Source organism: Scomber scombrus, chromosome 12 (assembly GCF_963691925.1).
Source record: "Scomber scombrus chromosome 12, fScoSco1.1, whole genome shotgun sequence".
Classification (NCBI taxonomy): Eukaryota; Metazoa; Chordata; class Actinopteri; order Scombriformes; family Scombridae; genus Scomber; species Scomber scombrus.
The window spans coordinates 16,052,333-16,070,891 of NC_084981.1; the positions used below are offsets into that span (position 1 = coordinate 16,052,333).

Consider the following 18,559-nt stretch of genomic DNA (forward strand, 5'->3'; position numbering starts at 1 on the left):
CAAACAGCTGGAGCAGTGAGCCGGAGTCCGCTCCTCTGTCAGATGCGCCGTGAGCAGCCTATTAGCGCGCAGTTACACCTCTACACTCGGTGTCCTTCCGCAGGAATCTAGGTCACATTTTCACACCAACCGCCGAGCAAGGCTCTCTCTGGTAACTGAATAGCCAGTGTAATCTGACACTTCAACTTGCCGTGCTCTACGGTAGTTGATTCAGTCACTCACTCGCACCGTCTCCGGGGCTTCTCACGTCGGCTTTGTGGAGTGGAGGGAGCCTGGGAGAGAGAGAGAGAGAGAGAGAGAGGGTGAGAGAGGAGCACCGTAAACACGAGGTGTGGAGAAACAATAACGCGGATTTGCCTCTGAGGTCCGAGCTGAAAGTAAGTTTCGCGCCTGGTTGTTATATATATATATATATATATATATATATATATATATATATATATATATATATATATATATATAGTTGTTGTTACAGAGCGGGGTTTTGAATGTGTGTATGCGAGGTTGCTCAAGATGGGGTTTGCCTCCCGCTGGACGGAGACTACCTGCTAACAATAGAGTGACCTCCCAGAAACCTTTAACAGCCGCTGATGAACTCGTGTCAGTGGGGGCAGATCAGATTTTGGCTGGCGTGAGCAGCAACGGAGCGCCTTTACAACACCCTGGCTTGTGTGTGTGTGTGTGTAGTGTGCCATGTTTCTGCCTTGTGTTAGGACGAGTTTGCGCTGGAGCGAAATAGCCAGAGTCGTAACGTGTATGCAGGGGTTATTTCTGAATATGTGCATGCATTTCTGTTGAAGACACTGGATAAGAATATGCTAGTACCTTGCTGGTTGCTGCTCTCTTGTGTGAGTGTTTGGGTGAACGTGTGTGTGCTCGCGTGTGTGTGTGAGCGCGCGCGCATGTGTGTGTGTGTGTGTGTCTGGCGATCAGCTGACGGCTAGGTTGATGCTAAACTGAGAATACAGTGTCAACAGTCTGGGCTTTCCTTCAAGTCTATTATCAGCTACCTGTTGTAATACAATTAACAGGCATACCCATATGTTAATCTGTTATGTTCTGTTAAACAACTCCGTGTAATGCGGCTTTCAGTGTTATTTGCCTCCTTCATGTGCACTGATAACACCTACTGTCTTGATTGGATCCTCTCATGGATCACTTAAAGATCTGTGGCTCCCAGTGAGAGCTCAGGGGCCCTTAATGGGACTCTAGTAGGCTCTGTAGTAAACTGAGAAATAGTTCACAGTCACAGTGGCACTGTGAATGATCTCAGTTAGACAATGCTCAGGTGTGACTGTAACCTCGGTGTCACCTCTCCAATGATACACCTGCACTGAAACCTTACCTGTTCACATTTCAGTACAAATCTGGATTCCTTGATGGGACATAATGTGAATGTTTGGTAGACAACAGCAGCACCACGTTTCCTAAGCAGTAGCAGCAGAGTGGATGAGCTGCTTGACTCAGCGCAGCCCTCTGCCATAAGTCTGGCGGACCCTCCCCGTTAAATTCCTCCGTCTGGATGTGAGGCCAGCCGGGGCAGAACGAAGTAGAGAGAGGGGGCTCCCGATGGGAGGAAGGAGGAGGAGGAGGAGGAGACTGCCGCTCTTTCATTGCTGTGCACCCTGCTACAGGACAGCTAAAGTTTGGGAGGGGGTGAGAGACAGCCCTCATTAGCAAGGTGCTGAAGTTGAAAAGGGAGTACGATTAGGAGCAGATCAGCAGTCCTTTACTATTGTTAAAGAGTGGAGTGCATTTAATGCCAAACATGTTCAACAGTATGTAATCTATAATCCCCAGTATACCACTTACTATCCTGTCATCATTGTAATACAGTTAAGATAACAAGTGGATACACTGTCATCACCTGCAAATCAGTTATCTTCAAAATTCCCAAAAGCCCAGTTTCCTAAGAAATCTGACACAATTAAACATTACACTCTTAACAAAGGCGGGTGTTTGTTGCAGAAGTATTGCATTAGATTGCAGGTGTTCACATTATTGTGTCCACTCCCTGTACGCCAGTCTTAGAGAGTGTGTAAACAGATTTTGGATGGGTGCACCCTCCAGTGTCTCCTCGGTAATTTTAATTGGTGATGTAATGAAATTGTTTTAGCAGCAACACTGCTCAGCTGCACCACATTAATTAGTGCTGTTTTTTCCCCCCTTTTTTTCTCCTTTTGTCAAACTGAACCAGCGTTAAGTCATCTCAGCAAAGCATGAAAAGCAGGCACGCTTTCAGAGTGGTTACCTGATGAATTGTGAAAGAAAGAGGGCAAGGAATTAAAGCCATCTGCAACTGTTTGAAACTTGGAAGTGTGTATATAAATGTGTGTGTGTGTGTGTGTACAGTATGTGTGAGTTTTCTTTCCTTCTGTTGTCCCTCCTGGGGCCTCTCTGCAACCAACCAGCCAGCCAGCCAAGCTGTGAGACAAGACAGAAGAGTGTCTGATTCACTAAACAGGCTAAAGGCTCCACGAGACTCACTTTGAAATCAAATCTCGGTGTTTCAAAAGCCATTCAATACGATGAAGGGTGGAACTGCTGAGACTGTAGGTCTTCTCCTCTATGCTATGAAGTGGAGTTGTGTGAGATGATGTTGGGAATATGCAGGTAAAAACAAGTGAAATCTTAAAGAAGAAGCAAGTGTTTAACCTTAGTAATATGCCCATGTGGTGTTTTTTCATGTTCTACAAGACATCAGGAGTGAAATAAGCATTCAACACCATGGCTGAACATTTCTGCTTTTAAAATGCAGCGTACCAAGGACAGTTTCAAACACACTGATTCAGTCAGACAGGATTTCATACGTCACAAGCCCATTGTTCATAATTAAAGGTATTTACATGCAGAGTCTCCCCAGGTTTTCCCCAACTGCCGATTCTGATCTGCACCAAGAGCAGCAAACCGTTGAGTTGGAATAGCCAAGTTGCTGATTAGTGAAGTTTCGGTCAGGAGAAAAGCACAACATCTCAAGATGAATGCTCAGTCTCAATAAAATCAGATCCATTTTGTTATCCAGTGAGTGAACGTTGACCAGATAGAGCGATGAGATAGCAGGCCTGGTCGCGTTAGCTTTTAGCTTGACTAACAGACCTTACCCGCTAACCCCACTATGCCAGTGCAGCTGCAGTCGGTGTTTGTTGGAAGTGAGGCGGGCGAGTTATTGATAATGTTCAGAAGTCTGGTTGGGCTGTACCTTCTTAACCTAGTTGCACTGGTTGTGTTACTGGCACACTAGCACTCTTTACTCTGTAACCGACAGCCAGAGAAGCTGCTGTACTGCTGTGCCGCCATGAATATATTTGCATATTTATATATTCTGGAATTCTGGAATTTTTAATGAGGTGGATGGAGTGGATGTCATTTTAAAGATTTTAAAGTTGTAATTATACATTTTTTTGTTTGGAAAAACCACATTGGACACACATTATTATTCAAACCAGTGTATTTTTACATGTTTTCGAATATGGCTGGAGGGGATCTTTAAACAATGAACATGTGCACTGGCAGCGCTTCAAGTTGAAGCTAAACATGAGGACGGAGATGTATGTATGCAACAGTGTGTTTGTTCCGTAAACCAAACTAAGAGACAGAATGGAGGAGTTACTTTCCCATCTGACTGTTTGAAAGTATTGAATTCTCAAAAAAATCTTTATTGCTATTCAGTTTTGTTTAATTGCCCAGGCTGCAACAAGTTATATTCCAAGTTTGAGTATCAGTTTCAAACACCTGCAGCTATTCACTGATCTCCCAGGGTGATTATTTACAGAATGCCATAAGGTAGTGAATGCATCTGACTGCCTATCTTTGCACATCTGTGAAGCAAGCAGCTAATACTGATTAGAAAGATGTACTGGAAGAAAAAAACCCCCAGCAACTAAAGACTTGCATAGCGAGTAATTAGATTTTTGTTACTCAGCTATTTACCAAGTTGCTCAGTCTTTGCTGCTGTTTACTGTGTGTCGGCACAGCTGCAGCCCGCTAAATGCTTAAAACCTGGCAAACGCTAATCAATGTTTTGACAGCCTGACATTTCATCTAAACTGTTCGCGTCCGTTTGTGGAGTGCTGTGAAACACTTGCGGCGCGTTCGCTTGACATGGATTTCTATGTCTGGTGTCTCGCCGTCAGCCCAAACCCACCCACTCCTGTCCCGAGCAGAAGTCTGCCTTTGTTTCTGCCTCTTTTTCTCCATCTCTCTCTTTCTTTCTGTCTCACTTGTGGTTCAGCTTGGCAGTACTTCTCATCTTGACTGATCCTTTGTTTTTCAATGTGCCTATTTTCATCTTTTAATAAGGAAAAAACTTGTGTTGCCTCGGAGCGTTTTAAAGACTAATTTTGAGAGTAAGTCAGTTTGAGCTGAGGTTGCGCCCCTTGTGTCAGACACTTAACTACTTCCTAAATGCTGTTGTAATTCTACCCATAAGTCTGCAGTTAAGCTCTCTTCAAGTCAAAGCCTGGTAATGGCGGCGTAACTAATAACGCTGAAAATGAAGCACCCAGATGTAACTCATCGGGCTGACGGTGATGACATCAGCTTGGTATAGGCAGCCAAATGTGGACCGACGCGAGGAGAGGGGCGGGGGTAAGAAAACCTCGATGTTGCATGCCTGTCACCACCGTGCACTGCGGTTCGCCTTATGGCTCAAACATTTATGGTTTAAAGGTGGCTGAGAAAAGTCAAGAGAGTCACTTTGAATAATGCTGAGTCCTTGAGCAAGGCAGTTAAGCTCAAGTAGCATAAAACAGCATTGTTTGTTGAAGACTGTGGCTGTTCTGAGCAGCTCCCACGTGTGTGAAACAGGGCGGTGCTTTGAAGGAACGTTTGCATTCTGAGAAACCCTTCCTTGAATAAATAAAGATTTTAGAAGTAGTATATCCCACTCTGGCTTGAAGTTACTTCCTCATGTATAAAACCTGGCAGTGTCTTTGTCTGTGCCAATTGTTGTGCTGTTGATGGATATCTGTTTAAGTTGTGTACATATAGGCAAAACATGGACATAACTGCTGTTTCCAAAGTGAAGTCACTTCAACCTTGAGTCCCCCCCACCCCCTGCATTATCAGGGGAGATGCAGTCTTCTAAGTGCTTTTCCGAGACAAGAGAGTGAAACAGAGTGCAGAGAAGGGAGAGTGAGGAGAGAAGTTGCTGGCCCACCCTGTCACCGTCTCATGCATGTTTGATTTGATGTTCTTTGAGGAACGAGTGCAGGGGACATCACAATGGCCATGTCCTGTTCCCATCCGTCGAGAGGCTGAGGGCCCTTGAATCATAAATGACACCCGGCCTCACCGGGAACAATATGAGAGTCGGAGCCCGCACAGGAGGAACAAAATGTTCCCTCTATCCATCCATCCATTCGCCCACCGCTGCCGCCTGCACTCAAGACTTCTCACCATCGCAAGCAATTACCCTCACTTTTTTTTTTTAAACTGCTGACGAAATCCTCACAGAGCCTGTCTCGGCTGCGTTTGTCTGTGTTGGCGAGACGGGGAGAGAAAAAGGGGGTTGCGCTCGAGAGGAAAAAGAGATAGTATATGTGTCTGAGTGAGTGGCGTTGGCGTGTGTCTGTTTGGCTTGTAAATCCTGTTTAAGCTAAACAAACTCATTGTCCTCATCCTCCAACTGGGTGCTTTCTGTGTGTGTGTTGTGTGTGTGCTTCACCCCCCCCCCCCCCCCCCCCCCCCCCCCGCTCCCTCCTTTCTCTCCGTCTCTCTCCCTCTCCGTTTGAGTTGTAAGTACAGTCACTAATTAGTCCCCTCTCCCTCTTCATGCTGGGTCAGTGGGTTTACGGTTTCAGCGCTGATCTGCTGTGTTTGCCTTGTCTCTCCTGATACCGGAGCATGCCTGCAAGCCAGCGCGGCTTGCAGCCTCCTCTAAGAGGTCTTCACACCTTACACAGCGTCCCACATGGGTTCATTTACCAGACAGCCACTCACGACTGAGCTTGGGCTCACTCTCATGCAGCTTGCCCGGTGCTTGAGTTCAAGCCAGGCATTAGGCTGTACCTGCTGGGTTGAGTCAATAAGTTAAAACCTGTTAGGCTTTTGGACAACAGCAATGCATTTTGAAACTGATCCAAGCATTTTCTAGGATTAATTTCACATACACTTTAGTTACCCCTCACACAGCATGCTGCAAATCTTTCTAGCTTTTAGCCTATAATGAATCGTTTTCATGAAGATAATACGCTACATGCTGCGTTTATAATATCATTTGTGATATAAACAGACTCTTGTCTAGTCGGCACTGTTGTCTCTGAGTGCACCGTGATGCTGATTTTGTGGTGGAGGTTGCGTGGGAGATGGAGTGTGATGGCAGAGATTCTCTGAAGGCGGTTGAATTGTCTCCAACATGGCCTCCAGGGATACATACTTCCTTGTTTTCTGACAAAGTAAATTAACTGGGTTTTACTAATGCAAAAGGGACAGCATTTATTCTTTGCTTGCGATGTCAGTTACTAGAGGGGAGAGGGAGTCATGCAATAGCTGCTCTCACATAATCTTCTCATGCTCACATGAGCGTGTAGCGCAAAAAAGCTGAAATTTGGTCGATATCGAATGGCAGCTTTCATTTTTCTTTATGACAAATCATAAAAATGTGTTTTATGGATGAGGATGGTGCTTAACACAAGATGATTTTCCAGTTTTTCTTTTCAGTCTTTTAATAAACCTAGCTGTGGTTCATATTGAGAGCCCCCCAAATCATATTGGCATATAAATCTTGAGCTCCACTGCCCCACTAAGACTGTTTTCTTACTGCTTTTCAGCATCGCACAGTGACAGAAAACTCTATTACTGTGTTTGCCGCCTTGGTGCCCTCCCCTTCGTTTTGACACCAGTGGTTGAGCCAAGCGCATTCCCAGGGTTCTGAGGACTGACATCCCTTTCATTTTCCCGCCTGGGCGGCTCAGATAAAGGGGCATATTTTAAACCTCTGTGTAGATACACCAACTGTAAAGAGAGACGGGCTGGTGGGCCGGGGCAGAGCTGCAGCATTAACTTCACAGACAGAAAGAGAGAGAGGGAGTGGGGATGGAGAAGGTAGGAGGATAATGATTAGTGAAACAAATAAATAAGCAAAGAATTTTAACTTTAATGTCCACTTTGTTAAAGAGTGATCTCTGCAATTTACAGTATATGGTTGTAAGTGCTATAACTGGCTGCGGACCTGACTCTTTAAATATCACGAGCATTATCTGCAATCACAACACAGATCCCATCTCTGTTGTTCATCCGTGGTCTATTAGAGGGGCAATGTGTTTCACCACTCTTTTTTTCCCCTAATCTCCCCCCTGCTACAAGTGCGTCCTCCCAGCAAACCGAAGCCACGGTGGAAGTCGTCGTTTATCATATCAGTAATGAGAGCGGGCTAATCGTGTGTATTCCGGAGACAGCAATGATACACTGCTTGGTGCTTGCCAGGAATCAGCCTCCAAACAATGTTTATCATTGTCTCCCAGGGCTCTTTAATTATCTGGCAAACATTATTGACAAAAACAGCGAGGGTCCCTGTGTTTTATGATTTTTAAAGGATTCTGGGTTACTATGCACCAGGATGTGTGCAAGAGAAAAAGAGTAAAAGCAATGGATTTTTTCAACTACATTAGATTATGTTTCACAAATAACAACTGCTTGCTATTTACAATTTTAGTGTTTATAATAATTATGTGTTTTTTTTGCTTACCTAGCATTCATTGCAGATCATAGAGTTTGTACAAATGGCTAACTTAGGAGAGATAAACAAAGAGATAAAGGTAAAGGAGGGACGGTGGATTTCGTAAGATACAAATCAGATGCTCCATTTACTTTTGCTGTTCCAAAAACTCAAGAGGGGCGATAGTCTGCGCGAAAAATACTTATAACGAACTCCTAAATTGTGTCATTTATGTTATTTTTGGAATTAAATCAGCTTTTCATTGAACTTATCCTAAATAAGTAGTGGAACTTGTAGTGGAGTTTGTAGCTGGGCACCGCTGCAGTGTATTAAATTATCAATATCATCCAGCTTTTAAATGACCACCAGAATGAGTCTGTTAAGAGCTCTTCTGTGTCTGTTTCTATCCCAATAACTACCCATTAGTCCAGATTACATACATTAGCAGCATCTAATACAGTTATTACACATCTCAGCCGTATTGCTTTCACAGCCATCCCATAATCTTTACTTAGCTTCCCGGCGGGAGCTGAATGGAAGCTGAATGGCATGTGTTGACATTGTTAAAGATACACGTGAGGACATCACACGTTTCATGTCTGACTCAGATATTTTGAGGAGAGGGGAGGGGGAGGAGGAGGGGGAGGAGGAGGAGGAGGGGGAGGGAGGGAGTTTGCCATACCACAGCCCGACCCACAACATCTTGAGGCTGTTGCTCAATGTCCCACTAATAAGTGTGGCTACAGTCAGAATGGAGCAAGCTGATGTGTAAGCCTGTGTCGGTTAGCGATGGTCAACAACAACAGCAGCAGTAACGACAGCGGACAGACATGGCTCTGAAATATGCATTAGGGTCAGACAGTATGTTACCTACCCCCACACATTTACACACCCCCATCCTCTCCTCCTTGTCATGTCTCTGTAACCATGTCTCACCGGATATCAAATCAACATCACTGTATAACAAGAAAGGAGGTGTGTCTCATTGACGGTTGCATGAAATCACCTTTGCTGCGGCGTGTGTTTGTGCATGTTTATGTGTGAAAAAGAGAGAGAGGGGGAGGTGGGGGTAGCAGCAGAGTCAGCAGTGGTGGCTTGGGGTGAGGTCCTGCCCTGATTTTTCTCAGGAATTCCTTTGTTTTTGGAAGCCAGAAAAGGGGGAAACTGAATCTATGTAGCCTCGGGGTCTCGATCTGCTTCTTGAGAATTCTCCGCTCACATCTCTCTGCCGCCAGTCCTGATGGTTTAAGAGGTGGCTCTGTTTTCAAAGCTCAAAACAGGCAAGGTGTTTTTCACCTTCCAGAAAGAAGGCCAAAAAAAAAAAAAAGGAAAAGATGACAACAGCAGGCAAAGCTGCTCAGGCCTGGAGGGACTGACTCTACACAAACATAAATTTGCTCCATATTTCAGGGCTCCGGAAATGAAAGTCAAATGTAGATCCTGTCACTCAGGACACAAAAGATACCTTCCAATGAATATGGATGCAGAGAGTGAGCTCATTGAAACATACCCTTCACTTTCTTTATTCCAACTCGAATGAAATGGGTGGTGCAAGGATTGCCTAATGTTTTCCATTTTCAACGATTCCTCTTTTGCAGATTAATAAGTCTTTTTAATGGTGTTTCACAGCCAGTGGAAGGGCCAAGGCTGCTGGAGCAATGTTGTCAGCTGCTACTGAGGCTGAATATTTCACCTCACATTCATGGCTCATTAAATCTTGATAAACCTTGGGTAATGGTGTTAAAATTGTACAAAGGTATCTCTATTTACTCTGCGCCACAAGTTTTCCGTGACCAGATCCTTATCTGGGGGGCTGTCGCTTTAACTAACTTCCACAAAGCACAGCTTTTCCCTCTTGTTTGAAGGGGGCTCGTGTTGAGCGAGGGTGGGTTGGGAGGGGGCGGGGGAGTGGGGGTTGAATAAGCTTGTTGCCTGCCTCTATTTAGCCAGCACCATTCTTCGCTGTCCCCTGGAACAGGCGGGTAAGGGGGGCTCAAGAGAGGGGAGATGGCAGAGGGGAATAGGAGAAGGGCTAGGAGGTCCGGTCACGTGAGCAGTAATGGCGTTCGTGCTGGTCCCTTTCAGGCTGTCACAGTAAATCTGTTTGACTTGTCACTTTGTAAATCATTACGAAGGCTAAAAGCCTCTCTATTGGATTGCGGTGGAAAGGGGGAGGCGGCAGGTTTCCTTTTGTGCCTTCTTGACGATGATGATAATCAAGTTTGTTTCTGGCCATCCTGCTGTGAGGCTATAATTAGCTCCCTTCTTCTTTCTCCTCTTCTTTTTGGCGTGTTGCTCCTCAAAGCGGAAGTGGAGTGGGAGGTCATATGTTGAGTTTTGTGCAGAGGCATCAATGGCTTCACTTTCATCAGCTTTTCTACTGTAACTTCAGAAGGAACGCTTGTGTGTTTTTCTGCTTTGTGCAAACGTTTATTATTCAGTGTGTATCAGCTCGGCTTGTGCTGCACTGATCGGGGAAAAAAGAGCACTAATGGTGATTTACTGCATGTGGGGTCTCCTGTTCCTCTCCCAGGTCAGTCAGGGTGAGAGTCACAGCTTGAGGTTTGTCTAAACTTGTAGTGTCACTTTCTGACCAAACTGGCTGCTGTCTGAGAGAAACATGACAGAGTAGATCTCGTCCCGCATATGACGTGTGATTTCCTCAGGCAAACTCCTCATCCTCTTCCACTTTTGTCTCTGTTTTCCTCTTCCATCCTCTTTTTCATGCCATCCATCTACTCCTCTGTGCTCAACCCTGTTCTCTCCCTTTTTGCTTTTTTTCCCTTTTTTCTCTCTCTCCCTGTTCTTTGGTGTGTGTGCCAGCAGCACTCATGCCTGGAACAGAGCGCCAGGGCAGACATCTGTCGCACAGTGTCCCTGATCTGATCTGTGACTCGAAGCATCGGGGTCATGAAGAGTAGCAGCCGCCAGTCCAGACACCACGGGAGACAATCTGAGCGTTCTATGTATGTGTTTCGGTCTTCCTCATTAAAATTCTCATTGCGCACAGCCACACACACTCAAACACCAGGGTATTAAGCTGTTTGTTGTCTCTATGCGGTGCGTCTGTCACTTGGACTGTGTAGCTCCAAGTCAAACCAGGCTGGCAGTGTCCCATCTCTTCCTGATAAAGCTCTCTCTCAGACTCACAGGTGCAGGGAGCAGAGTGAAATGTCGGTTACATCAGGCTGTTCGTCAGCTGCTGTGATGTGCAGTTGATCTGAAATGAGGATTTTGACAGTTAAACTGGATCTTTGTGCCTGAGGCAACGCCATTAATGACAAAACCAATGACAGAATGAATGAAAGAGTGTTAATTGCGGCTGTTCGGTTGTATTAGAGAGAGTGTAACTGTGGACTGACATACACAGTGTCTGCCAAGTTTGATACTCCACATACCTCTGTGAGAGATTAATGCTGGTATATTGATCCAGCTCAGTGTTTTGAAATGTATTGGCATTGCAGCAGTAGCTTTCCTCTTAAAAATAATCGAGTTTACGCCAAGACTGGTAAATATTCAGCTTAGATCTTCATGAGGAAATATGATTATGTTGAAGAGATTAAGTATATTGTCTACTGAATTATGATCTGTAAAAAATCCACAATGCTAACGTACATTGTCACGGTTGATTAGTAATTGTCACCTGAAGCTGAGTCAGCTCCTGATGTGACTTGGCTTGTGGTCGATGTACTAGATGACGGAGCAAGTAGTAGTCCAGTACCTCTGGACTCTATCAAATCACTTCCACACAACTGAAGTTATGAAACTGAAGTTGAAACAGATTCCCAACCACAGTGGAGCCTGCAGCAATATTGCTTTTAGCCATGTTTGTGGCTGCTGTACGAATCATTATATGAATGTCAGCATGCCAAAGCATGTATCATGAACGATATTATATGGCACGCCCCTTTAATCCCTCATACTTCATATTAAACAAATATTAAATCATGAATCACATGATCTATTCAGTGTCAGAAAATGTGTAAAATGTGACTGTCTGTCTGGAAAACAGTCCAAAACACAAAGATAACCAGTTTAACCTTAACCCTATTATATAAAACAAACAAAAAAAAACAAAGCAAAAAACAGAAAATACTCATTTAAGAAGCTGGATCCCAGGATTTTTGTGTGTGCAATTTTTGCTTAAACAATCAAAGTAATCTCAAAATTATTGTGGATTTATTTTCTGAGGATGGACTAATCAATCAGTGAATTGTGGCAGCTCTAGTTATCTGAAAGTAGTGATACAGTTGACAGCAGATGTTGGATTCAAAGATACTAAAACAATCAAGAACCTTTACAAATCAACAAATAACCACACAACCCTTTTCACATCCATGTTTACTCACTTGCCAAACTGATTTGATTTTGACAACACAGCTTGTCATTGCAACTGCTTCTCTGCACCCTATTGTCAGCTCTCTGGTGTTGCAGAGTTTTGAAAATAGTCCCTGATTGAAACTTCAATACCTCACAAATGCAAACCTTTTACAAAAAAAGCAATAAAGGTGACAACCACTGTGATGGATCGTCAATCTAAAATAACTTTTTACTTTCTACAAGTTGATTTTCAAGCTGAATTGATGCTGTATGAAAAACTGGGGAAGGAAACTGCTATAAGCTTTGTACTGTACTTTTTAAATGGTTGGTAATGATTAAAGTATGTTTTGTATTTAATGGGCTCAACATACAAAACCGCAAGGCATAATAATTAGACTGAATTGCCATATTGTTTTCACTTCATTATTCTGTCTGACATCATCTTATGTAACCATCAACTCTCTCAATATAATTTCAGTCAACACCAAAGAGGTTAGTGGTTGCTGGGAGCAGTTATGCTGACATACACTGATGAGCCACAATATTAAAACCTCTGACAGGTGAAGTGAATAACGTTGATTATCTTTTTACAATGGCACCCGTAAAGGGGGGGTGGGATATATAAGGCAGCACGTGAGCAGTCAGTTTTTGAAGTTGATGCGTTGGAAGCAGGACAAATGGGTAAGACGTAAGGACCTTGTGGAGTTGGGTGCGTGTGTTTCGTTTACCTATAAAAGAGATGGAATTGCCACACTGCACACACTGCAAAATTGTTCTGGAATGGTGTTGCCTTGGACTCAAAATGACCCAGATCTCAATCCAAATGAGCATCTGTGGGATGTGATGGAAATACAAGTTCGGAGTACATGGAGGCCCCAACTGGCAACTTACAGGACTTAAAGGTTCTGCTACTAAAGTCTTGATTCCAAATACCAGAGAACACCTTCAGAGGCTTCGATGGGTCAAAGCTGTCTTGGTGGCACAGGACGGGACTTACATTAGTTGTTTTAATGTTGTGTATATCATCTTGATTGAAGAACTTTGCAAACTAAGGAGTTGTAATTTCTGTTAGAGGACTTACATCAAGCTTTACAACTGATCTCTCACATGCTTGTTGCCATTTTTCCCCCCATTCTTCTGTCACTATTTGTTTGGCTCTGATGTTGGGGCTTGTGTTCACTCATTCTTAATGCTGCCTACAAAGCGGTTGACTTTTTCTCTCAAGCAGGCCTGTCAATAAACACCAGATCTATATGAATCGCTGATGATCACACCACCTCTGAATTGCTGAAAAATCCAAGATGTAAGCAGTGATTCAGAGGTCTGTAAACAGGCTACAAAACCACCAGTATGGTCTTGTAAGATAAAGGAGTTTGACCCATCTGATGAACTCAAAGCCTCAGGAACACTGCAGCTGTACACAACACTCCTGAGTCACTGAATCTGGAGTTTGCTTTGATTCATCATATGTGAGTCAGCACACTCTTTGGTAAAAGGCTAGAATGTGTGACAAGCAGATTAGTAGCATTTATGACGCTTGTCCCCTTTTAAAATATCTCAACATCTTGTTTACTTAGTATAAATCCCTGAAATAGAAGTCAGGCCGAGATTAGATAAATGGAAGACACAGCTGTTATCTTTTGAAAGATAATTGACCTGTGACACCTAGTTGGCAGGAGCCCAAACCCATGATAGCCACATGATCTGAATGTAAATGTGTTTTCAAGTAACAGTAAGATGCAAAAATACATGTTTACATAAGTCATTATGAAGAGTTCGGGATGTATGTGTGAATATATGTGTCAGTGTATGCTGACACACTGTATAGGCCAGTATCAGTATTCAGTATCGCTGCTGAGGCCTTTTTTTTTTTGCACTGGTTTAAGATGAGAACAGCATATATGATCAGACAAACTCAATGTATACTTTAGAGACGTTAAAAAATAGTCTGCAAATTTCAGATAGCATTCACTGAGCAAATATTAGCTGGCTGGCTCTGTGCATTAATTATGTTCACTGGCAGTACGGTAGCCATTGCTCACAGTGTGCTGTCATTGTATAAATCACTCTGTCAAAGGTTCCTATTGGCGCTTAATAAGACCCATTCACCTTGATATATCTCATCTTGTATTGTCAGCCTGTATCTCATTACATCACTGAGTGAGTATACACCTTCCATGCCATTACACCGTAGCTTTTATAGACTCTTATTTTTTTATATGAGTTGGACTGTAACTACTATTATATTCTTTACTGATTTGATTTTTGATGAATTGATGAATTATTTCATCTATAAAATGTAAGGAATGTTGAAAATGCTAATTGAAACTTTCCCAAACCCAAACATATTCCACTTACGATGATATCAGAAAAGCAGCAAATTCTCATATTTGACAAACCAGGAAACGATTGCCATATTTGCTCCATAAATTACTTAAAACTATTTAATGATTATCAGGATTGTTGTTGAGTAATTTTCTGTTGAACAACTTATCATTCCTGTGTGTCCAATTTGGTATGTTTTTCATTAAAGTTGAACTTTGTGTCCTAAATCTAGATCTGTCCTGCTCAGTTTTGCTCTTCTTCATGCTGAAAGTTTCCTCTGTGTCCCCTCTGTGTGCTGGTTATGCAGCAGCCTGGAAAAAAAGGAGCTTTATGCTGATGACAGGCAAGGACGGGCCATTGAAACAGGACAGTGCGAGGGAAAGTAAGAGAAAGGGGGACAGAGGGGGTGGTAGAAGGAGAAAGTGTAAGAGAGAGCCGCTACAGCTCTCCCAACTGCAGCTACAAATCAAACAGAACCGAGTCGCTGCTGGCACTGCGCCACGACACTGATCACTGGCACACAGAAACACTGTCAAAACCGTCTTGATGGGTAATTAGGAATACTCTATCATTTCTGCTATCACTTAACCCACCGCGCTCATGTAGTCGAGTGTGTGTATGTTGTGTAATGTGGCACGGGAGGTTTGTTAGAGAAGATGCTGCAGTGACATCTACACGTTTTGCACAGTGTAACCCAAGCTGGGCGTCGGACTTTGAGATGGAAATGATTGCGGCTGATCCCATAAAGTCAGTCCGAAGCAGTAAACTCTGGCTGACCGTGGCGTGTGTGTTTGTGCATCTTTAACGTGCATGCGCAGCGCTGTGTGAAACCCTGTGGTTGTTTTTTTTTTGAAGGGCAGCAGCAGTGTTACGGCTCATTGTGAGTGTCGCTGATGAGCATCGTGTCCTGTATGACTTTGACCAGGCAGGCCTTGCAGCTTTACAGTGCAGAGCGTGTGGGATAGATAGATCAAGTTTTAAACAGCTCTGCATATATATACACGTTTTAGAGAAAGATGATAAAAACGTTAGCTGGCAGGCTGCCCCCCCCCCCCCCCCCCCCTCCTCCCTGTGATTTTAAACATTTAGAATTTCCCCATTAACCCTCATCACTCACAAGAAGACCTTAGCTACAATCCCTACTTTTACACTTGGGCTGTGAACAATTTTGCAATTTGTGCTGTTATTATCCTAATTTGCGCAAGCGAAAATGAGAGAAAGGGAGTGCACATTGTGTGCCCTTTGATTAAGTGGGATGTTTGAATGTGGGCCCTCCACCTTCAAGAGAGATTTGATACTTGAGGGGTTGAAGTGTTTTTGATGGAAACTCCATTAATGATTGATAACAGGAGGAGAGCGGTTAAAAATCTCCCTGCTCCAGCACCATCAATTATTAAAAGATCTCTCCTTGCATTTTGGTGGCACATAAAATATCAGTCAACATCTTGAAATCTTTAGTTGATAATAGCTGTCAAAGGAATTAGGGCTTTGTATTGACTTGTTCCCCATCTTGAAACTCTGTTCATCCTTGGCTTGTGCGTTGTGCATTTTAAAGGTGATGTTTGCAATGATTGCAACCATTAACATCATCGGTTTGTTGTTGTCAGCTGCTCTCATCAAAAGAAAGTGTTCCTCCTTAGACATCATCTGGTAAAATCACAGTTTTATCTTTTTATTGATTTGAATGAATTTTTATCTAGGACTTGGCTAAGTTGAGCTATTAAGTTAAACATTTTGACACATCAAACATTTCCTGCCAAATAAACTTTATCCAACCTTTTAACAGTATTTCTCTTGCTCTCCTACATATGTGAGCGTTTTCTTGAGATATCTAATTTAATAGCTGGAATGATTCAGTCCGTGTTTATGCCGAGAGTCTCACACTCACACGGCTCATATCGAGTGTGATGTTGAGGGACTGAGTGGATGTTTGAAGTGATGCTGGAGATTCGTGTCAGCCAGTGTATGAGTGCGTGTCGGCGAAGCAGTAGAAGTTCTCCGCAGCTGAGTGCTGATTTGAGCTCCATCGAGACGAGCTGACAGGCCTGCAGGGCTCTCTGTGTCATTGCCAAGGTTGCCATCAGTCCTTGCAGAGGGAATTCTCTCAGAAAGCACAGCCGCACTTCCGCACAGGAGACCCGATTAAGTCTTTATATTTGCATGTGGCAGCTACAGAGCTCGGCCACTCTGCTCAAAGTGCTTCGAGGCACACGAGAGTAGATGTTTTCTCGACACTTAAAGTGGTTGTGGAGGTAATGATTATTGGTGCACGTAAGCCAAGAGGACGCCTGGAAGCGCTTCTATTTGACGACATCGCTCTGTTTTCACGTCATCTGAGTGACACCCTCATTTACTGGTGTCAATATTCGAGTTAGTCATTGACTACAAATGGAGCCCTACAGCACTGTGTCTGCAGTTCTTTTTTGTGCTCCTTTGTAGTAACAACCACCTCTGAGGAGAATACACCTGAAGATATGAGTATATCAAAAATAAAAGTTTAATGAAAAGCAACAACAATAAAGTGATGGCTGTCCTTATCTGTACCCTGATCTCATAGCGGCAGGGGAGAGTGTGCTGTCCATCTTGTGTCAACAGCGATGTATTTACATAAGCTGTTTCCCGTCGGCTGCGGGTCCTGTCCTGAGAGCACCAGGAGCTGCGATGGTGAGGCAGTGTGATTAGATTTACAGATGGAGATTAATGTGAACAGAGGTAATAGCACAAAGGCATAAATCACAAAGAAGAGGCTGGAAGCACTGCGCTTGACCTTTTTGAATGGTGATATTGATGCTGGAGTCAGATACACTCCTACTGGGGCTGCAGCACCAGCGTGCACGAGTTTAGACAACACTAACATCAATGCTGAATTTGTACATGTGTGCGGGGGGTAAATGGGTGGGCCGGTCAACACTGGAGTCCATTTAGATGAAAGGACTTATCAAGTGACAGCATGTATGAAGCTGTCAGAACATTACAAGCTACAAAGTGAGGGGAATGAGTAAATGCACTCAGCCTCTGCACACACACACACACACACACACACACACACACACACACACACACACACACACACACACACACACACACACACACACACACACACACACACACACGTGTGCGCTGATAACTGCCGCTCAGGCTCTTTCTTTAAGTGGGAAGTGAAACCTGTCCGCCCGTCTGTCTTTTTGTCCGTCTCCCCGTCAGTCCTCGCACTGCAGAGCATCAGCAGGGTTATTAGAAGGTCCCTATGGCTGCCACTGATAAGGCCTGTATGGGTGCTGCCACTGACAGCGCTGCTTGCCTGCGTGGCAAACACAAGTGGCCTGGCCGGGGGATTACTGCCTGCTGCCATTTCTGCTGATGCCTTTCTTTATGTTATCCTCTCCAGTCAGATGTGCTGCATTTGAATAACTTGGCTGATGTTGTAGAAATAGAACTCCTCAAAATCTCCACCTGCATACAAATGAAGGCGCATGCCTGAGCACAGATGAAGCGCTCAGACAGGCACGTGTCCGCCTTTAGACACACGTTGAGACATCCTCAGTTTATTAGTCTCCCGGCCTCCCTCTTCTCTTTCCTCCTGCTAGTGGCCACAACTGGTTATTTACATGCTCTGTCACTTACAGGGAGGAGTGATGCTGATGGGTTAGGAGGCTCACTAATCCACTCTGCTGCTGTCATTAGAGAGAAGCAAACAGACTATTACCTCCTCCTCCTCCTCTTTCTGCTCATCATAAGCCTGCCTGAACCTCACATACACACAAATGCGTGCACACACACACACACACACACACACACACACACAGCTGTGATGGAGAGTGCCTCTTGTTTCTTTAGCGCTACCGATGGAGCCCTGCTTTTGTAATTGATCCTGTTTGGTACATGGGAGGAGAGAGAGAGGGAGAAGGAGAGAGAGGGAGGGAGGCCCTAAGTGTTGTCAGTTTGCTGCATTAATTTTTCAACCGTGGCCAGTGAGGCTGGAGAGACGGAGGAGGGGCCCACCGCAGAGCTCGCTCAGAGGAGCCGTACTGTACCTAATGCTGCCGCTTTGTCCGTCCTCACTTACTCTGCTGTTTATCGGTGCTCATTCTAAAATAAGTTCCTGTGAGACTCAATTATGATTCAACTGATTACTCTACTCAGTCCCGGCCTCCTGCTGATGACATATTTGTTTTCCTCTGTCTCCTCTTCTTCTGTGGCTCAAAAATAGCCTTCTGGTGGTTGTGTGCCTCTTTGTCTGGGTGTTTTGTGCCTGCT

At 44.1% G+C, this 18,559-nt stretch overlaps 1 protein-coding gene across 1 annotated transcript in view; it reads left to right on the top strand.

The window, feature by feature from the left end:
- The first annotated feature begins 278 nt into the window (after positions 1-278).
- Positions 279-18,559, top strand: part of zmiz1a (zinc finger, MIZ-type containing 1a) — a 101,913-nt gene continuing 83,632 nt past the window's right edge. Inside the window, exon 1 of the mRNA XM_062430133.1 lies at positions 279-377. The gene's annotated coding sequence lies outside the window, so the exon portion shown is untranslated. The remainder of the gene's footprint in view (positions 378-18,559) is intronic.